This window comes from Tamandua tetradactyla, chromosome 12, assembly GCF_023851605.1.
Source record: "Tamandua tetradactyla isolate mTamTet1 chromosome 12, mTamTet1.pri, whole genome shotgun sequence".
In the NCBI taxonomy this organism is placed as follows: Eukaryota; Metazoa; Chordata; class Mammalia; order Pilosa; family Myrmecophagidae; genus Tamandua; species Tamandua tetradactyla.
In genome coordinates, this window is record NC_135338.1 from 20,037,407 (window position 1) to 20,050,949 (window position 13,543).

At 46.8% G+C, this 13,543-nt stretch overlaps 1 long non-coding RNA gene across 1 annotated transcript; it reads right to left on the minus strand.

The window, feature by feature from the left end:
- Positions 1-2,752: 2,752 nt before the first annotated feature.
- LOC143651853 (uncharacterized) lies at positions 2,753-10,987 on the minus strand. The gene is made up of 4 exons (XR_013160284.1): positions 10,804-10,987; positions 9,550-9,669; positions 5,876-6,256; positions 2,753-4,061 (listed from the first exon to the last, which is right to left on the minus strand). It is a non-coding gene; the product is annotated as an uncharacterized LOC143651853 (long non-coding RNA).
- Between the last annotated feature and the right edge of the window lie 2,556 nt (positions 10,988-13,543).

Sequence of the window (13,543 nt, forward strand, 5' to 3'; positions counted from 1 at the left end):
AGGCCAAATTAACCTCTGGCTTTAGACCTGCAACAACCCAACACAAGTCATTTGCGGCCAACGTACAAAGGAGGAACAGTCATCGGACATACATATGCATTCCCGTAGGGTGAAGGGAACCCAGGGGACACAGGACCCAAGCAGTTCCAAAAACCTGCAGGAGCAAAGTCCATCAGATTTCAAAGTTGGAAAGCCATTCGTCCTGGGGGCTTCTGAAAGCAGCAGTCCCACCCCTTCCAGAGGCCTACGCGCAGCTCTGCCCCTCTCCAAAGGCAACTTGGGGGAACACTGGGGAGAACACCTTTTTCTTGGCACCACCCTCTCCCAGCATGGGGGCTGCACCCGGGCCAAGCGCCGTCTCCGTGGCCCACGCTCAACCCCACCATGTGGTGGCAGCCAGACTCTCCCCAAACCCCAGGGAATGGGGGCTTCCCGCTCGGCAAGGCCTGACATCGAATGGCTCTGCCCTGCAAAAAACTGGAAAGCCCATCCTCGGCCTGTGGGGCAAACTCACCATCTCCACGGGCCGGGCTGGGTCCGCACTCCTGGCCCGAGGTGTCTCGACGTCGGACCTCAGCCTCCATGCTTTTGCCTCTGAAGTTAGTTTCCTGCCACTGGTCCCTCCTCTGAAATACACAGTCCCGACCAACACTGGCTCGCTTTCTAAAGGTACCCCCAGCACTCTCGCTGGCCCTCTAGGCAGGAGCCTTGCAGCATGCTCAGCAGACAGAAGGAGTTTCCACAAATCCTTCCTGGAGAACTCCATGTCCGAACCTGGTTTCCTCGGAGAAGACTGACTGATCCCATCCTCACACGGAGCACTGTTGTCTGGGCTCTCCCTGCCAGCACGCCCAGAAGCTGCCGCAACGTCCACTTCCGGTTTCTCACTACCCAAGAGTTCAAGTCTCAGCTTCTCTCTCTCCGGTCGCACCTCACGAAAAGCTGTGACGAGAAACCAGGATGCACTTTCCACAGGGAATTCGGACAGCTCTTCTGCTAACTATCCAAGTTCATGGCATTGAAAATCTACATGCCAGACAAAGCCACTAGTCCATTCGGCCCGATGACCTGCTCTCTGAAAACAAGGATCGCCTCCCTTCCAGTTTGCAAAAACCCATGCCTCATTTCGCTCGACGGCCTCGTCACAGGGATCTTGAGAGTCCATATTTCTCACAACAGTCTCTTCACAGCATTCTAGGCCTTCTCATAAAAGATTTGCACATTCTCCCAGATTCTTCCCCTGATCCATTTCAAAAGCCATTCCAACATCTTGGTATTTGCAAACTACAGCAGCAGCACCCCACCCTCCGGTACCAAAATCTCTTCCACTTCGCCAGCTGCAGGGATGCAAAATACCAGAGGCGGAGTGGCTTTTCAAACGGCGGGTTGAAGAAGCTGCGAGGTTACAGGCCTAAGGCTGAGAAAATGGCCCAAGAAAAGCAAGTCCACACAAATGTCCAATCACAGGCATCCAGGGAAAGACACCTTGGTTCAACAGGCCCGATGAACTTCAGGGTTTCTCTCGCAACGCACAAGGCCCACGGTCAACGCAGTCAGGGTCTCCTTCTCGCCTGCAAAGGCGAATGGTGAACACGCTCAGGGTGCCTCTCGCATCGGGCAGGGCCCGTGGCAAGCACAGCGTCATCACCGAGCATCTTCTCCTGGCTTCTTGTTTCAGGAAGCTCCCTGGGAGGCACGTTCCTTCTTCACGGCCAAAAGTCGCTGGCGGCTGGATTCTGCTCCTCGTGGCCATGTCTTTCTGCTCTGCACTCTCTGGATCTTTCCTTCTCCAAAACGCTTCCTCCTTGACGGGTGTCCAGAAACCTACCAAGACACACACAAATGGCTGGAGACATATCGGCACCTAATCCAGCTTGACAACCAATCTGGAGTACATCACCCCTCCAGGGAGACGACCTCATGACACTTTCAAACATACAGAACTGAACAGGGATGATTCTGCCCTGAGGAAAGAGGATACAAATTAGGACACAGCTGCTCTAGGGGACACGCACCCTTTCCAATCGGCATATTCCACCGTTTGGACCCAAAAAAGGAAAGCTTTTTCCCACGCACAAAATACATGCATCCATAACAATGTCAGAGAACATTAAACCGCTGCGGTAGCAAAAGGCATGAAATACAATGTGAGAAACGGACAATCTCCTATGGAAGGTACTTGTGGGCCCGGTCTTTCTAAGGCCAAATTAACCTCTGGCTTTAGACCTGCAACAACCCAACACAAGTCATTTGCGGCCAACGTACAAAGGAGGAACAGTCATCGGACATACATATGCATTCCCGAAGGGTGAAGGGAACCCAGGGGACACAGGACCCAAGCAGTTCCAAAAACCTGCAGGAGCAAAGTCCATCAGATTTCAAAGTTGGAAAGCCATTCGTCCTTGGGGCTTCTGAAAGCAGCAGTCCCACCCGTTCCAGAGGCCTACGCGCAGCTCTGCCTCTCTCCAAAGGCAACTTGGGGGAACACTGGGGAGAACACCTTTTTCTTGGCACCACCCTCTCCCAGCATGGGGGCTGCACCCGGGCCAAGCGCCGTCTCCGTGGCCCATGCTCAACCCCACCATGTGGTGGCAGCCAGGCTCTCCCCAAACCCCAGGGAATGGGCTTCCCTCTCAGCAAGGCCTGACCTCGAATGACTCTGCCCTGCATAAGATGGAAAGCCCATCCTCGGCCTGTGGGGCAAACTCACCCTCACCATGGGCTTGGCTGGGTCTGCACTGCAGGCACGAGGTGTCCTAACGTCAGACCGCAGCCTCCATGTTTTTGCCTCTGAAGTTAGTTTCCTGCCACTGGTCCCTCCTCTGAAATGCACAGTCCCGACCAACACTGGCTCGCTTTCTGCAGGTAGCCCCAGCACTCTCGCTGGCTTTCTAGGCAGGGGCCTTGCAGCATGTCATCAGACATAAGGACTTCCACAAATCCTTCCTGGATAACTCCATGTCCGAACCTGTCTTCCTCTGAAAAGACTGACTGATCCCATCCTCACACGGAGCACTGTTGTCTGGGGTCTTCCTGCCAGCACGCCCAGAAGTTGCCGCAACGTCAACTTCCGGTTTCTCACTACCCAAGAGTTCAAGTCTCAGCTTCTCTCTCTCCAGTCGCACTTCACGACAAGCTGTGACGAGAAACCAGGATGCCCCTTCCACATGGAATTCGGAGAGCTCTTTTGCTAACTATCAAAGTTCATGGCATTGAAAATCTACATGCCAGACAAAGTCACTTGTCCATTCGGCCCGATGACCTGCTCTTTGAAAACAAGGATCGCCTCCCTTCCAGTTTGCAAAAAACCATGCCTCATTTCGTTGAACAGCTCTGTCAGAGGCATCTTTTCAGTCCACATTTCTAACAACAGTCTCTTCACAGCATTCTAGGCCTTCTCGTAAAAGCTTAGCACCATTTTCCCAGATCCTCCCTCTGTTCCATTTAAAAAGCAGTTTCACGATCTTTGGGATTAGTAAACTTTAGCAGCAGCACACCACTCTCCGGTATCAAAACCTCTTCTATTTTGCCAGCTGCAGGGATGCAATATTCCAGAGGTAAAATTGCTTTTCAAACAGCTGGTTTAATAAGTTGCTAGTTTACACTTCTAAGTCCGAGCAAATGACCTCATTAAAACAAGTCTACAGCAATTCCAATCTAAGGCATCCAGGGAAAGATACTTTGGGTTTCAAGGAGGCCAGTGAAGTGGAGGGTTTGTCTCTCAACTGAAAAGGCACAATGTAAACACTGTCAGACTTTCTCTCTCATCTGCAGAGGCACATGGTGATCATGGTCAGGGTGCCTCTCTCATATGGATGGAGATATCGTGAGCACGGCATCTTCTCGTAGCTTTCTCTCCTGGCTTCCAGTTTCAGGAGGCTCCCTGGGAGGTATGTTCCTTCTTCATCTCCAAACGTCACTCACTTCTAGACTCTGCTTCTCGTGGCCAGGTTGTTTCGCTCTGCTCTCTGAGCATCTGTCATTCTCCAAAAACTTTCATCTTTTACAGGACTCCAGCACCATACTGAGACCCACTGAAAGGACTGGAGTCATGTCCTCACCTAATCGAGAGAAACAAAAAGGCCTGATTATATCACACCTGCAGGGAATAGATCTGATTCCAGTTTGAAACATACACTATTGGATAGGGATTCTTCTGTCTTTTTGAAATGGGATTGAAATTAGAACACAGCTTGTCTAGGGGACATGCATCCCTTCAAATCAGCACCTTTCACCGTTTGGACCCTAAAAAGGACCTGTTTCTCCCATGTGCAAAATCATTCATTCCATAACAGGATCAGAGAACCTTAGACCACTTCACTAGCAACAGACACGTAATACAAAGCGAGAAATGAACAAAGTCCTTTCAAAGTTCGTTAGGGCACAGTCTCTGAACAGCAAAACTACACTCTGGCTTTGGACTTCTAAAAATCCAAGACAAGTCATTTGTTGCCAACATGCGAAGGAGGAACAGTCCTGGAATACACATATGCTGTCGGATAGGTTGGGGGGAACATAGGGGACACAGGACCCAAGCAGATTCCACAATCTGCAGGACAAAGTCCACTGGATTTCAAAGTCTGACAGTCATTGGTCCTTGGGGCTTCTGAAAGCAGCAGGCCCACCCGTAACAAAGGCCTCTGCAGACGTCTGCCTCTCTCCAAAGGGAACCTTGTGGGAAATTGGGGAGAACACCTTTTCCTTGGCACAACCCCCTCCCAGCATGGGGGCGGCAGCCGGGCTCTGTGTCATCTCTGCCGCGCATGCTCACCCCACCATGTGGTGGCAGCCAGGCTCTCCCTAAACCCCAGGGAATGTGCCCCCCTCTCTGCAAGGCCCGAGGCGGAACGACGCTTCCATTGCCATGAGGTGGAAGGCCCATCCCTGGCCTTTGGGGCAAACTCACTCTCTCCACGGGCTTGGGTATGTCCGCTCTCCTGGCCCAAGGCTTCTTGACTTCAGACCTCAGCTTCCATGCTTTTGCCTCTGAACTCACTTTGCTTCCATGGTGTCCCTTCTCTGAACCCCACACTCCAGACTGGCAGTGGCTCTCTTTCTACAGGTCCCATGGCCCTCTCGTTGGCTTTCAAGGCAGTAGCTTTGGATCATGCCCATCAGACAGACAGCGTTTCCACAAACCCTCCATGGAGAACTCCATGTCCAATTCTGGCTTTCTCTGAAAAGACTGACTGGTTCCATCCTCACAGGGAGCACTATTCCCTGGCGTCTCAGTTCCTGGAAGCCCACACTTTACCCGAGCATCAACTTCTGGTTTCTTCCTACCCTAGAGTTCAGGCCTCAGCTCATCTCTCTCCGATCACATCTGACAATAACGTGAGGAGAAACCAGGCTGCACTTTTCACATTTCAAGGGGAGATCTCTCATGCTAAACATCCAGGTTCATGATGTTTGAAATCTACCTTCCAGACAAAGCCATTAGTCCATCCTGCCAGACTACATGCTACTGGAAAACAAGGATCGCCTTTCTTCCGCTTTGCAATCGCACATGCCTCTTTTCTGTCTACGGCCTCATCTGAGGTATCTCTAGGGGCCACATCTCTACCAACAGTTTCTTCAAAGCATTCTAGGCCTTCTCTGTCAAGGTTCTCACAATTAGCCCACATCCTTCCCTCATCCATTTCAAAAGCCGTTCCAACATCTTTGGTGTTTGCAAACTGCAACAGCAGCACCCCACTCTCCACTACCAAAATCGGTTCTGCTTTGCCAGATGAAGGAATGCAATACATCGGAAACGGAATGGTTTTTCAAAAGGCCAACTCAGTAAGTTGCTAGTTTACACTTCTAAGGCTGAGCAAATGACCCAGTTAAAACAAGTCTATAGCAATTCCAATCTAAGGCATCCAGGGAAAGATACCTTGGGGATCAAGGAGGCCAACGAAGTGCAGGGTTTGTCTCTCAACTGAGAAGGCACATGGTGAACACAGTCAGACTTTCTCTCTCATCTGCAGAGGCACATGGTGAACACGGTCAGGGTGCCTCTCTCATATGGATGGAGACACAGTGAGCACGGCGTCTTCTGCTAGCTTTCTCTCCTGGCTTCCGGTTTCAGGAAGCACACTGGGAGGCATGTTCCTTCTTCATCTCCAAACGTCGCTGGCTGCTAGACTCTGCTTCTCATGGCCAGGTCGTTCTGCTCTGCTCTCTGTGCATCTGTCATTCTCCAAAAAGGTTCCTCTTTTTCAGGACTCCAGCACCATACCGAGACCCACTGAAAGGACTAGAGTCATGTCCTCACCTAATCGAGCGAAACAAAAAGGCCTGATTAAATCACACCTGCAGGGAGAGGATCTGATTCCAGTTTGAAACATACACTATTGGATGGGGATTCTTCTGCCTTTTTGAAATGGGATGGAAAATAGAACACAGCTTGTCTAGGGGACATGCATCCCTTCAAATCAGCACATTTTACCATCTGGACCCATAAAAGGACTTGTTTCTCCCACGCGCAAAAGACATTCATTCCATGACAGTATCAGGGAACCTTAGACCACTTCGCTAGCAACAGACATGAAATACAAAGTGAGAAATGAACAAAGTCCTTTCAAAGTTCTTTATGGCACGGTCTCTGAACTGCAAAATTACCTTCTGGCTTTGGACCTCTAAAAACCCAAGGCAAGTCACTATTGCCAACATATGAAGGAGGAACAGTCCTGGGGTACACATATGCTGTCTGATAGGGTGGAGGGAACACAGGGGACACAGGACCCAAGCAGATTCGAAAATCTGCAGAACAAAGTCCATTGGATTTCAAAGTCTGACATTCATTGGTCCTTGGGGCTTCTGAAAGCAGCAGGCCCACCCATAACAAAGGCCTCTGCAGAGGTCCGCCTCTCTCCAAAGGGAACCTTGTGGGAAATTGGGATGAACACCTATTTCTTGGTGCCACCCCCTCCCAGCATGGGAGCGGCACCTAGGCTCTGTGCCATCTCTGTGGCATATCCTCACCCCACCATGTGGTGGCAACCAGGTTCTCCCCAAACCCCAGGAATATGCCCCACTCTCTGCAAGGCCTGAGGTGGAATGATGCTTCCACTGCATCAAAGTGCAAGGCACATCCTCAGCCTTTGAGCCAAATTCACTCTCTGCACAGGCTTGGGTGGGTCCGCTGTCCTGGCCTGAGGCTGCTTCACTTCGGACCTCAGCTCCCATGGTTTGGCCTCTGAAGTTGTTTTTCATCCATCAGGTCCCTTGTCTGAACCCCACAGTCCAGGCTGGCAGTTGCTCTCTTTGTACAGGTCCCAGAGCACTCTCGCTGGCTTTCTAGGCTGTAGCCTTGGACCATGCCCATCAGACATAGAAGTATCCTTCCTGGATAACTCCATGTCCGATCCTGGCATTCTCTGAAAAGGCTGACTGGTGCCATCCTCACAGAGAGCACTATTCTCTGAGGTTTCCATTCCTGGAAGCCCATAATTTTCCACAATATCTACTTTGTGTTGTTTCATACCCAAGAGTTCAGGTATCAGCAAATCTCTTTCTGGTCGCATCTCACAATAAGGGCTGAGGAGAAACCAGCCTGCACTTTCAACCTTTCACTTGGCGATCTCTTCTGCTAAACATCCAAGTGGTGTGGCATTTAAAATCTACCTTCCAGATGTGTCAAGAGCTCACAGATAGTGGGGTGGGGTTGCACACACATGGTATGGGGCTGGGGGTGGCTCGAGGCACAGGACCACAGTTGCCCAGAGTTGGGAGGGTTGGCAGAAATGCACACATGCACGTGCATGGGTCAGGGGAGGCCAGACACTGATGTATGTTTGTACAAGGTTTGGGGGTGTTGTATGTCTCTAAGTTTTGGGGGCAGATGTTGCCCAGCTATGCAGGTGAGCACTTGCAGCCTTGATGTGCAGGTGATTATTCACAGGGGGTAGGGAGGTGAGGGGGACTAGGGGTGGGATCAGGTTCACAGTTCCCAGCAGGGGTGGGGTGAGACTGTGCACTTGCCTGTGAGAGATGTGTCATTCTGGGGTATGTGAGTGGGTTTGTGTGGGGCGAGGATGTGTGGGGGCTTTAAGGCAGGCATGCTTGGAGGGTGATGAAAGGGAAGGTGATGAGGTTCAGGTGCCTGGGTGTTGGGGAAGGACATGGCAGGAACTGCATGCGTGAGTGTAGCATGTTCAAGAAACATGGCTTGGCTTATTTCCTAGTACCTGTCTCCCTGTCTCTGCATTCCTGAGGGTTCTGAACCTCTCTGTGGAAAGCAGCACATTAGACTATGCACTAGCTGGTTGAACTCTGGTTCTATGCATCTCACTTCTTCAGTTTTTGCAACCAGGGCAACCCTAAGTGGTACAGAAGACAGTCCCAGGTCACTTACGCCCTGGAATCGATGTCCCAGTCATTTTTCTGTCACTTCTCTAGCTGTTCTTTGGAGCAGGGGTGACTTCAACCTATCTTATTCTGCCATCTTCCTGCTAGTAATAAAGACTTCAGATATTCACCATTAAGATGACAACGGTGTTTTTTTTTTCTTATAAGCAATAAGGACAACCAGATCAATATACTGAGCCCTTGACCTTGGGGTCTGCTCCTGTGCTGGTTTGAAAGATGTACATATTCTAGAAAAGCCATGTTTTAATCCTAATCCCATTTTGTAAAAGTAGCTGTTTCTTCTAATCCATATTCAGTACTGGATGTTTGAAACCTTAATTAGATCATCTCCCTGGAGATGTGACTCCATCAGGAGAGGTTGTTAAACTGGATTAGATGGAGATGCGTCTCCACTCATTCTAGGTGGGTCTTGATTACTTTACTGGACTCCTATAAAAGAGAGATTCGGAGAGAGCAGAGAAGGATGACAGAATGTCACAGAACAACAAAGCAGAGAGTCCACTGGCCAGCAAATTTTGGAGATGAAGAAGGGAAATGCCTCCCAGGGAGCTGGAAAGGAAGCTAGCAGATGAGGCCATGTTCATTATGTGCTTTTCCACTTCAGAAAGAAACCCTGAACTTCATCAGCCTTCTTGAATCAAGGTATCTTTCCCTGGATGCCTTAGATTGGGTACTTCTATAGACTTTCTGTAGTTGGCATATTTCCACAGCATAAAAACTGGTAACTAACAACTTATTAAATTCCCCTTTTAAAAAGCCATTGCATTTCCGGCATATTGCTTTCTGGCAGCTAGCAAACTAGCACAGCCCCTAAGAAACTTATTCCTGCAAAGGTTAGGCTAAGTCTACTTAAAATTGAGCCTAAGTTTCACACCCAGAGAACCTCTATTGTTGCTCAGATGTGGCCTCTCTCTCTGAGCCAACTAGCAGGTGAACTCACTGCCTTCCCCACTACATGGGATGTGACTCCTAGGGGTGTAAATCTCCCTGGAAATGTGGAACAGAAATCCCAGGAAAAGCTGGGCCCCAGCATCAAGGGTTTGAGAAAGACTTCTTGACCAAAAGAAGTAAAAGAGAAATGAAACAAAATACACTTTCCATGGCAGAGTTAAGAGGTTATGCTGGAGGTTATTCTTCTGCTTTCTACAGATATCCCTTTTTAGTCTATGATGTATTAGAGTGGCCAGAGGGAAGCACCTGAAAAGTTGAGCTGTGTTCCAGAAGACTTGATTCTTGAAGATGATTGTATAGTGAAGATATAACTTTTACAATGTCACTGTGTGATTATGAAAACCTTGTTTCTGATGCTCCTTTTATCTAGAGTATGGGCAGATGAGTAAAGAAAAATGGATAAAAATAAATAAATAATAGAGGTAAAATAAATTGGGAAGATGGAAAAACTAGTGGTCAATGAGAGAGAGGGGTTAGGGGTATGGGATTATGAGTTCTTCCTTTATTCTTTCTATTTCTTTTCTGGAGTTATGAAAATGTTCTAAAAATTATCATGGTGATGAATTCACAACTATGTGATGATATCATGAGCCACTGATTGTACAACAGGTGTGGACTGTATCTGTGTGAAGATTTGTCAACAAAAAATTTTTTTAAATGACAGCTGTGTGCTTTTTCTAAGGTCCTTCTTGATGTTGAGAGATTTCTTTTATAGTTCCAGTTTGTTGAGTGATTTTACCGTGGATGGGTGTTGTTCTATCAGATGCTTTTCTGTCTCAATTAGGATAATCATGGGTTTTCCCCTTCATTCTATTTACCTGGCACATTATATTGCCTTATTTTTGTAAGTTGAATTGCCCTTTATTCCTGGAGTAAATTGTGCTTATGACAGTGTATTATGTCTTTAAAAAGCAGCTTGATTGAATTTGCTACTTATTGAGCATTTTGGGTCAATATTTCTAAGAAATACTGGTCTGTATTTTATCTTAATACTTTGACCTAGTATTGGTATCTTGGAAAAACTGGTCTCCCAGAATGAGTCAGGAAGTGTTCCCTCACCTTCTACATTTTGGAAGCGATTGAGAAATCTAGATGCTAATTCTTTAAATGTCAGGTAAAACACCAATGAGTCAAGCAATTGTGGACTTTCCTTTTTTGGAAGTATTTACATTACTGATTCAATCTCCTTACTTGATGTGGGTCTGATCAGTATTTATATTTCTTCAGGATCAATTTAGGTGGTTTGTGTCTTTCTAGAAATTTGTCCATTCTATCTGGGTTATCGAATTCGTAGATGTTATAGTTGAGGGTAATATTCTCACTCTCATTTCTGCTTTTAGCAATTTGAGTCATCTCTTTTTTACAGTTGCTGGAGCAAAAGTCTGTCAATATCATTGCTGTTTCAAAGAACAAACCTTTAGTATCTGTCTTAGTTTGCTGGGGCTGTTGCACAAAGTACCACAGATGCACTGTCTTAAAACAGCATATTTATTGTCTTACCATTTTGGAGGTGAAGTGTTATCAGGGCCTTGTCTCCTCTTAAAGGAGAGAATGCATTATAAGCCTCTCTCTTGGCTTCTATTGGGTGGCAATGAAATTTCTCTGCTTGTGGCAGTCTAATTCAATCTCTGACTCCATCACATGGCTGTCTCTCTATTTCACTCTTACTGTGTCCAAGTTCACTCTTCCTAAAACAACAATCATATTTTATTAAAGGCCCATTCAAACACCAGTGTTCATCCTCTTGAAATACCAGGTGGTGGCCACATCCTCTCTAAGCTCTGCAGAATTGACCCTTACTCTTCATTCGCAAGGTTGATATTCACCGCAAGACTTGAGGATGTTCTTAGGGCCAGACAGCTGCATCAATGGTTCTATATTTCAGTCATTCTTATTTCATTTTGTTCCATTTTTGGAACAAATTGATCTACAGATTCAACAAAGTGCCAATGAAAATTCCAGCAAACTACTTTGAAGATTTGGAAAAAGCTAACTACCAAAATCATCTGGAAGGGAAAGAGACTCTGAATAGCTAAAAGCACCCTAAAAATACAAGAACAAAGTGAGAGGATTAATACTCCCTGACTTTAAAACCTATTATAAAGCCACAGTGGTCAAAACAGCATGGTACTGGCACAAAGATGGAAGCAATGAACAACAGAATCGAGAGTGCAGAAATAGACCACCAAATCTATGGTCAACTGATTTTGACAAGACCCCCAAATCCTTTGAACTGAGACAAAATAGTCTTCTCAATAACTGGGCATGGAAGAACTCGATCTCAATAGTCAAGAGAATGAAAGAGGACCCCTATCTTACACCCTACACAAAAATTAACTCAATGTAGATCAAACACATAAATATAAGAACTAGCATCATACAGCTTCTAGTAGAAAATATAGGGAAACATCTTAAGACATAGTAATAGGAAGTAGCTGCCTAAACTTTACAACCAAAGCACAAGCAACAACAACAAAAAACAGATAAATGGGAACTCCTCAATATCAAATGCTTCTGCACCTCAAAAGATTTTGTCAAAAAGTTGAAGAGGCAGTCAACTCAATGGGAGAAAATATTTGGAAATTACACATCGGACAAAGGTTTCATTTCCTGTGTATACAAAGAAATCATACAACTCAACAACAAAAGAACGAACAACCCAGTTTTAAAATGGGCTAAACAAATGCATAGGTCTTTTTTGAATAGCAAATACAGATGGCTCAAAAGCACATAAAGGAGTCCTCATTTTCATTGGCTATAAGGGAAATGCAGACTAAGACTACAATGAGATACCACCTCACATGTATAAGAATGGCTACTATTAGAGTCAAGAGATTATCCTGGAGGTTATTCTTATGCATTAAATATATATCACCTTGTCGAGAAGATGGCGGCTTAGTAAGACGCGCGGGTCTTAGTTCCTCCTCCAGAAAAGCAACTAAAGAAACAGAAACAATACGAAACAGCTCCCGGAGTCACGACAGAGACCAAAAAGACAGCGTACCCCATTCTGGAACAGCTGAACGGGCAGGGAGAATCTGCTGCGGTGAGATACCCAAGGGGCGCGCGTTTTCCCGGCGGGGCGGCTGGCGACTGGGGTCCCCTCCACGCACGTGGCTCCCCGGTCTGACTGGGAACGTTGGATAGCGGGGCCCTCCCGTCACGCTTGGCGTTTCGGGCCAGCTGGGCAATTAGGACCGGCACTCTCCCAAGCCGCGGCGGCCAGCGGTTTCCCGGGCCGACTGCCGTGCAGACAGACGAGCGCCACGAGCGCCACCTACTGGGCAGGAAAAGAAAAACAGAGCCCAAAGATTTCACAGAAAAACCTTTCAACCAGCTGGGTCCCACACCCAGGGAAATCTGATCAAATGCCCAGACACCAGCAGAAAATAATGGATGACGCTCGGAAAATTGAAGATATGGCCCAGTCAAAGGAACAAACCAATAGTTCAAATGAGATACAGGAGCTGAGACAACTAATGCTGAATATACGAACAGAAATGGAAAAACTCTTCAAAAACCAAATCAATAAATTGAGGGAGGACATGAAGAAGACATGGGCTGAACAAAAAGAAGAAATAGAAAATCTGAAAAAACAAATCACAGAACTTATTGGAGTGAAGGACAAAGAAGAAAAAATGGAAAAAACAATGGATACCTACAATGGTAGATCTAAAGAGACAGAAGCTACAATTAGTGAACTGGAGGATGGAACATCTGAATTCCAAAAAGAAACAGAAACTATAGGGAAAAGAATGGAAAAACTTGAGCAGGGGATCAGGGAACTGAATGACAATATGAAGCGCACAAATATACGTGTTGTGGGTGTCCCAGAAGGAGAAGAGAAGGGAAAAGGAGGAGAAAAACTAATGGAAGAAATTATCACTGAAAATTTCCCAACTCTTATGAAAGACCTAAATTTGCAGATCCAAGAAATGCAGCGCACCCCAAAGAGAATAGACCCAAATAGGCGTTCTCCAAGACACTTACTAGTTAGAATGTCAGAGGTCAAAGAGAAAGAGAGGATCTTGAAAGCAGCAAGAGAAAAACAATCTGTCACATACAAGGGAAACCCAATAAGACTATGTGTAGATTTCTCAGCAGAAACCATGGAAGCTAGAAGACAGTGGGATGATATATTTAAATTACTAAAAGAGAAAAACTGCCAACCAAGACTCCTATATCCAGCAAAATTGTCCTTCAAAAATGAAGGAGAAATTAAAACATTTATAGACAAAAA